General features: G+C 42.2%; 1 non-coding gene across 1 annotated transcript; it reads left to right on the forward strand.

The window, feature by feature from the left end:
* Positions 1–3,588: 3,588 nt before the first annotated feature.
* Positions 3,589–3,695, forward strand: LOC117310505 (U6 spliceosomal RNA). The gene has a single exon (XR_004524649.1). It is a non-coding gene; the product is annotated as a U6 spliceosomal RNA (small nuclear RNA).
* Positions 3,696–7,136: the final 3,441 nt, after the last annotated feature.

The following is a 7,136-nucleotide window of genomic DNA, read 5'->3' on the forward strand; positions in this document are numbered from 1 at the left end:
AGGCTCCGGACGCGCAGGCTCAGCGGCCATGGCTCACGGGCCCAGCCGCTCCGCGGCATGTGGGATCCTCCCGGACCGGGACACGAACCCGCGTCCCCTGCATCGGCAGGCGGACTCTCAACCACTGCGCCACCAGGGAAGCCCCCACAACTGCATTTTTATGTGTTTCTGATTTGCATCTTCTTTTCCGTGTGTCCCCCTCTTGTTCCCAACCACATGCCCTAATTTATGTCCACTTAGTTTTTTCCTAATCTTGCTGCTTTATCCTTTACAATTTTAACAGGGCAAAGCCAATCACTCATAACCCACAGCACAGCTTTTCAGAAAGCTTAATCCAGAAACACCTGAACAATTACTAACCTTAGGATATTAAGAATTTATATTAGATTCCATGGTGTTTTCTTTTTCTTCCAACACACCGAACTTAGAACAAAAATTTTTTTTCACATTAACGTAAGAGACCAAAGACCAGCGAAGAGGAGCAGAGAAGACGTAACACCCTCAACCTCAAAGGGACAAAACTAAGATTACTGCCATTTCGGTGATTTTCATCTCCAAGACACATTACAATACAAAATCTTTATTTAAAAAAATCCACCTTTTTTCTGAAGATGCTAAGTGTGGGTACTTTCCAGAAGGTCTGGCATGAAGAGGACTAAATAATAAACAGGGAAAGGGTTTCCATAGTCACAAAGGGCAAATTATCATTTTACATTGCGGGAATGCGTTTTGAATATACTGTAAATGCTAACACTTGGGCTTTTAAGACTTTATGATGTGGCCGTATTATTAGCATTTTTTGCAATTCCTTTAAGACTCAGGGACTCAGTATTCCAACTCAGCTCATACACTGTGCTCAAATGTTCACGTTAAATGCTAGCCTTCAATCGAAAACACTGCTTGGACCAGAAAGGAAAAATGCCAGCTAGGAGTATGGAGTGCTTCTTATCAGGGGTCGCAACTTCAGGTCTTAGCTTAGGGAAAGTGGCACACAAAAGCAGTACGATGTGCTGAAATTAAAACTGCCAGGGCTTCCGTGGTGGCGCAGGGGTTGAGAGTCCGCCTGCCGATGCAGGGGACACGGGTTCGTGCCCCGGTCCGGGAAGATCCCACATGCCGCGGAGCGGCTGGGCCCGTGAGCCATGGCCGCTGAGCCTGCGCGTCCGGAGTCTGTGCTCCGCAATGGGAGAGGCCACAACGGTGAGAGGCCCGCGTACCGCAAAACAAAAAACAAAAAAAAACTGCCGAAGCCACCAAAAACACAGCATTTTGAAAATTGCATTTTATTCCCCAAACTGAGGAATAATGCATTGTGGTGTAAGTTACAAGCCTGAGGGTCATTTTGTGAATCCTAACATATGCAGATTCTATGAAAGGGGCCCTCATAATGAAAATAACAGATAACATTTCCATCGAAGTATGTTCTAAAGAATGTACCTTGTAGTTGCTTCATCTGAATCTCTTTATGCTCTTTCTAGTAATACAAAAATACTGGGAGAGGAGGGACTTCCCTGGTGGTTCAGGGGTTAAGACTCCACGCTTCCACTGCAGGGGGCGAGGGTTGGATCCCTGGCTGGGGAACTAAGATCCCGCATGCCCCGTGGTGCAGACCAAAAAAAAAAAAAGTATTGGGAGTAGAGAGTTACGGAGGGAAGTCTTTGGTGCAGAGCGGTCAGGGGAGGCGTCTCTGAAAGTGTTACATTGCAAAGGGAGTGAAGAAGCAAGTCGTGCTTGTGGAAGGGAAAAGGAACAGAGCCATCAAAGACGAACTTCCTGAGGTCTGCGTGTGATAGTGACGTTCTATGAGCTACAGAGAAGCACGTGAGAATGCGGAGGGAGCCCAGAAAGGACGGCTGGTGAGACATGGGGAGCAATGAGCTCAGAGGTGGACCAAGTTCTTGTAGGACTTCTGAGGACTTGATTTCACCGTGAATGGGACACGAGTCATTGCACGGTTTCGAGAACAAGACAGGCTTGCCCTGACTAGTCCATCCACAGACTAAGTGTCCATCAACAGAGAAATGGATAGAGAAGATGTGGTCCATGTATACAATGGAATACTACGCAGCCATGAAAAAGAATGAAATCATGCCATTTGCAGCCACATGGATGGACCTAGAGATGATCATACTAAGTGAAGTCAGTCAGAAAGAGAAAGACAAATATCATATGATATCACTTACATGTGGAATCTTTTTAAAAATGATAAAAATGAACTTATTTACAAAACAGACTCACAGACTTCGAAAACAAGCTTATGGTTACCAAGGGGGAAAGGGGGGGTTGTGAAGGGACAGACTGGGAGTTTGGGATCAACATATACACACTACTATGTTTAAGACATATAACCAACGAGGACCTACTGTAGAACACAGGGAAGTCTGCTCACTATTCTGTGATAACCCACATGGGACAAGAATCTGAAAAAGAACAGATACTTGTATATGTATAACTGAATCACTTTGCTGTACACCTGAAACTAGACAACATTGTTAATCACCTTTCTCCAATGTAAACTAAAAAAAACAAAATTTAAAAGAGTGACAAGGATGAAAGAAAAACACCAGAAATGAGAATATTACAGTTGGTAATGTGAACTATAATTGGGGTATGGAATAAAAGGATAAAAGTGTGGTAGTTGGAAATGTTTAAGATTCCAGACACATTTTGAAAGGAGAACAAATAGAATACGTTGATCAACTGAATGTGCATTATATATTAAAAGAGCAGAAGAAATACTTTAAGATTTTTGGTCTCAGCAACTGTTAGCCCAGCAGGATAATTTTCATGTGTATATGAGAAATACCATGGATGGACCAGAACTGAGAATAAAGGAAGGACTTAAGAATTCATTTTTTTGTTTGTGAGGTTTTTTTTTGTTGTTGTTGTTTTTGTTTTGGTACGCGGGCCTCTCACTGTTGTAGCCTCTCCCATTGTGGAGCACAGGCTCCGGACACGCAGGCCCAGGGGCCATGGCTCACGGGCCCAGCCGCTCCGCGGCATGTGGGATCTTCCCGGGCCGGGACATGGACCCGTGTCCCCTGCATCGGCAGGTGGACTCTCAACCACTGCGCCACCAGGGAAGCCCAAGAATTCATTTTTTAACATGCGGAACTGGAGATGCCTGTAGGGTGTGTAAGGTTTGCCAAACTGGCAATAGGATATGTAAGTTTAGACTTTTCTAAAGGTCTAGGACAAGCAAAGAATGAACTGAGGCTGGATAGAAACTTGGGAGTTACCAGGGATTAAAAGGTATTCAAACTGTAGAACAGCATGCTATTAAATATGAAGTGAATGTATGAAACGATGAGTTCATCCTATGAATGAGCCCAGAAACCATCCAAATTTTAGAGTTTGGGGAAAGCAGAAGGATTGCCAGAAGTGCTGGAAAACGAGTCCAGAGGACGTCCAAAATAATAGCAACATCTTGGGGGCCATGCAGAGAAAATGGTCAACTACTTCGAATAGAGCTGATACACCAGCCACAATGGGGGCAAAAAATAACCACTGTACTTGTCAGCAGAAACAGTAGGAACCTGGATAAACGTGTTCTTGGTGGAGTGGTCCCTCCTTTAAGAAGGAACGTCTGTGCTCGCTTCGGCAGCACATATACCAAAATTGGAACAATACAGAGAAGATGAGCACGGCCCCTGCGCAAGGATGACACGCACATTCGTGAAGCGTTCCGTATTTTTATATGTATAACTGATTCACTTTGTTATAAAGCAGAAACGAACACACCATTGTAAAGCAATCATACTCCAAAAAAGATGTTTAATAAATAAATAAATAAATAAATAAAATGAATAAAAGAAGGGAAATCTTATTGGAGTAGATTCACAAAGAAGTTCAGGAGATGAACTTGATAGGGTGGGTACAGCTGAGCAGAGCTCTTTGGCAGTACTGAGGGATGGGGGTAAGCTTTGCAGGGTCCCAATTTTTTTTAAAGTGGTATATATTGCAGCACGTTCTATGTTGATGGAATGATGCTCTTGAGGAAACAGATCATCAGTTGAGAAGCAGAGGACAGTGTATCCACGGAGCATTGCCCTTGTGTAGTTGAGAGAAGATAAAACCTAGTGTCCTAGGAGGTGGATCGAAAAAGATCTTGCTGTGATTTATGTCAGAGTGTTCTGCTTATGTTTCCCTCTAAGCGTTTTATTGTGTCCGGCTTTACATTTAGGTCTTTAATCCATTTTGAGTTTATTTTTGTGTATGGTGTTAGGGAGTGTTCTAATTTCATTCTTTTACATGTAGCTGTCCAGTTTTCCCAGCACCACTTATTGAAGAGGCTGTCTTTTCTCCATTGTATATTCTTGCCTCCTTGTCGTAGATTAGGTGAGCACAGGTGCTTGTGTTTATTTCTGGGCTCTCTATCCTGTTCCATTGATCTATACTACTGTTTTTGTGCCAGTACAATACTGTCTTGATTCCTGTAGCTTTGTAGTATAGTCTGAAGTCAGGGAGCCTGATTCCTCCAGCTCTGTTTTTCTTTCTTGAGATTGCTTTGGTTGTAAGGGGAGGATGGGTAAATTGGAAGACTGGATTGACACATAGACATAATATATAAAATAGATAACTTATAAGGACCTACTGTATAGCACAGGGAACTCTACTCAATATTCTGTAATGGCTTATATGGGAAAATAATCTAAAAAAGAATGGATATATGTATAACTGATTCACTTTGCTGTACACCTGAAACTAACACAACATTGTAAAGCAACTATACTCCAATAAAAATTTTTTTAAAAAAGAAAAACCACCTAGTATCCCAAGGGAGGGGGTGAGTTTCGAGAAGAAGAGTAGAGAAAAGATATCCACAGACAGAGACTAGACAAATCACACACAGTCTGCAAAGTCCTCCCTCCTTTTCTCTACTATGGTCACACAGGACATACTTTTCTCTCCTGCTCTGAACTACTGAGACATGTAGCAAGATGTCCACTAAGAGCATCCGGCCTTGGGTCCTGAGGGTCTAGAGTCCTAAAAAGAGGCTAGTCACACAGGTGCAGACTGATGGACGACCTGCCATGAGGCTGAGCCCAAACATGGCTGCAGATACAAATCGTCCATCTTCATGTTTACATCAAGTCACGTTGTCTGTCTGCTTCCTCTAACCCACAGCCTTGGGTGTACAGAAAGACGTGGTGACCCGGTCACTCTGTGAACATTCGATTGGTCTCATTCTCCAAGTCTGACCGAGCTTCATCGTCATGGCTACAGAGACAAGTAAGGACTGAGTAAAACCTATGACTGAGCCACTCCATTAACACTTTCCTCAAGCCGGATCTATATAGATATAATACCATGGACACGTTCACTTGAAAACCTTTCCATTTTTCAGGAAAATGAAAAGCAAGTTCAGGGACTTCCCTGGTGGTCCAGTGGTTAGGACCCCACGCTTTCACTGCAGGGGGTGCGAGTTTAATCCCTGGCCGGGGAACTAAGATCCTGTATGCCGTGCAGCAGCAAGGCCAAAAAAAAAAAAAGGCAAGTTCATCGGCTCACTGTGAGAAGGTGTTGGAGATTTGATCAGAAAGGAGAAATGAAAATGCAGTCTTGGCAGAACGAATTAACTAAGAGAAGAGAACTTTGGGGAATGACTGCTGTTTCCTGTGAGAGTAGCTATCGTAATTTAAAGTTAGATCATTTGATATGTTGAGTGTTTTTCTCCAGCACCCTCAGGTCGGGGTTAGGAAAAGCTAGTCCAAGCAGGATTGGGGCTTGCTAACTGGTAAGCTAGAAAGCAGAGGGATAAGCCAGTACGGGGGGGAAAAAGCAAGGATCATGTATCACGGAATCCAAACCGTATTAGGAGGCAGGGGAAGACCTTTGGGGGTAAATGCAGGACGCTTATATTTCATAGCACTTCATAGTTTCTATAGCTATCTCACATGCAGCCAACCACTTTCTAGCCATGGTCACCCAAAGAGACTTGTGGGACAAATATTTTATCCTCACCTTTCAGATGAAGGATCTTGGAGACCCCTTATTACAACATGGTGCTCTAAAATTCAGGTCTGACTTTCCAACAGGGAAATGAAGAAAGAGATCAGGAAGCAGTGATGTTGGCATTTGAGTGAGCCCCTTTTTGGCATAACCTGGACGTCTTGCCATTTTCCTCCTTTGTGAGGAAGTAAATACATTCACAGTAAATCCCATACCATCATATGTAAAGTTCTATTAAGGAACCAATATCCATCATTTTGCTTAAGTATCAACTGTGCTTAATAGATGGTGGGGATAAAATGCTAATTTCGAAAAGATACGTGCACCCCAATGTTCACTGCAGCACTATTTACAATAGCGAAGACATGGAAGCAACCTAAATGTCCATCAACAGATGAATGGATATAGAAGATGTGGTACATATATACAATGGAATATTACTCAGCCGTAAAAACAAAGAACAAAATAATGCCATTTGCAGAAACATGGATGGACCTGGAGATTGTCATACTGAGTGAAGTAAGTCAGACACAGAGAGACAAGTATCCTATGATATCGCTTATAGGTGGAATCTTAAAAAATAAGGGTACAAATGAACTTACTTATAAAACAGAAGTAGAGTCACGGATGTAGAAAACAAACTCATGGTTACCAGGGGGTAAGGGGGGGGGATAAATTGGGAGATTGGGATTAAGATAAACACACTACTATGTATAGATAACTATTTTAATAGTTAACTATAGATATTAGTTAACTATAGTTAAAACTATTTAAAACTATTTTAATAGTTAACTACAGATAATAGTTAACTATAGTTAAAATAGATAACTATTTTAATAGATAATAGAACCTACTGTATACCACAGGGAACTCTACTCAATATTCTGTCGTGGCATATATGGGAAATAGAACCTAAAAAAGAGCAGATATATATGTATATGTACGGCTGATTCACTTTGCTGTACACCTGAAACTAACATCACATTGTAAGTCAACTGTACTGCAATAAAAATAAAAACAAAAAAACTGCTAAAAGAAACAATAGATGGTGGGTCCCACTTGATAAATGTCTTACCCCTATGCAGGTAGGAGATTAATACATGACCAGAGAAAACACTGCCTTTTCCTGTTTTCAGCACACTCCCTAAAAGGATAGACTTATACTTCTACCCTTTTGCAATGGC

The sequence above is a fragment of the Tursiops truncatus genome, chromosome X (genome assembly GCF_011762595.2).
Source record: "Tursiops truncatus isolate mTurTru1 chromosome X, mTurTru1.mat.Y, whole genome shotgun sequence".
Lineage (NCBI taxonomy): Eukaryota > Metazoa > Chordata > Mammalia > Artiodactyla > Delphinidae > Tursiops > Tursiops truncatus.